Source organism: Fulmarus glacialis, unplaced genomic scaffold, assembly GCF_000690835.1.
Source record: "Fulmarus glacialis isolate BGI_N327 unplaced genomic scaffold, ASM69083v1 scaffold6244, whole genome shotgun sequence".
Classification (NCBI taxonomy): domain Eukaryota; kingdom Metazoa; phylum Chordata; class Aves; order Procellariiformes; family Procellariidae; genus Fulmarus; species Fulmarus glacialis.
In genome coordinates, this window is record NW_009209855.1 from 1 (window position 1) to 1,516 (window position 1,516).

Below are 1,516 nucleotides of genomic sequence, written 5' to 3' on the forward strand. Positions count from 1 at the left end.
TGCCTGCCAGGTTAAACCACGACAAAGCTCAACACCCCTCACACCATGTCTGAACCCAGAAATCCCTCATTCCCTGGGCCAACTCCAGGCTTTTCAATACAGGGGAAAGAGGAAGAGATAGAGAGAGACTGCAAGTGTTTGCTGGAAGCAACAGCCCTGACTCCCTGTACAGGAGTTAATGCTAGTCATGAGGGATTGATAAAGCAAATTTCCTTTTGCCTAAGGGCCAAATCCTGCCCTCGCTCAACCTCTTCCAACCCAACTGACTCGAGGAGCAGTGGGAAGAAGCAGGAGGTGGCCATGCACTAGAGGGGCCTCTCCCTTCCTTTAAATAAGTCACATTTGACCATGACAGTGGCTGGTTTTGCTTTGGAAAAAAATCACATCAAACCAGTGTTGCTGCCCCAGCCTTTTCTAGCCCCATTTCAACACTGCACAGCGTGAAGCCACCAGATGGGTGACATCAAATCAAATCCCAGCCCAGGCGAATTCATGCAACTTGCGCTTTGCTGGTTGTGTCTCTCTCCTGCTGCTGATGCCGGCTGGATGAGGCCCCTGGAGCCCCTCAGCAGAGGGAGAGGGGAAGGGCAGCTGGGGCAGCAGTGCCCAGTGCGATCCCAGCTCTTCCCAGATGCTTGGAGACCTTGAGACAAATTTCACTGGGAAGAAAAAAAAAAAACCCATGTAGAAATATGTTGTGTGAAAAGTCCTTGGAATCAGCCATTTCCATGAGGCTGGAGCCTCCCAGAGCTGAGCAGGGTCGGATGAATGAGCATTTCTACTGGATACGGCCAATAGGCTTGGTCACATCTGTATCTGGGCAAACCATCCCCACAGGTGATGGTGATGGAGCCACTGCTGCTTCTGTCAATGTCTGTGAAGAAGAAGGGACGTGATGGGCTCTCTCTTCCCCTTCCAGCTCGACACTTGGGCTTCACTGACAAAAAATAAATTTTACTCTTTCAAAGCATAATGGGGATGTCGGTTTGTAGGAATGGGATCGGCTGGGCAAATAAACTGGGGAACCCCTTGGGACCCTTGTGGTGACTATAGTCCTTTTTAGAAAAAGTTCTCAAGGTCAGCATTACACTGAGGTCCTGGGTAGCATTCAAAGCCATGTGCAAGGTAGAGCTTTAAAAAAAACCAAACCAAGGAAGTAGAGACTTAAACCTGTTGGGAGCTCTTCCAAAGTGCATTCAAACCATCAGCTGGGGAGCCATTAAATGTTCCCTTGTCTAGCCACGAGCTTAAGAGAAGCCAGATAAAACAGAGGAGCCATCATAGGTAGAGTACAAACACAGCGATGTAAGCAAAAGCTCTCACTGGGCATGGCTTAAAAGTGCTTAACAGCCTCAGGTGGCAATAGCACAGGGATTAGCTCCAGAGCTGGCAAGACTCATGCTGATGTTCCCTAATGCAGCTCTCTCTTCTGCGGCCACCGCCCAGCACAGACATGGAGTCCAGCCTTCAGCTGGCAACAGGGACGTGCTGCAGCGGCTGTCGCCCATCATCAGCC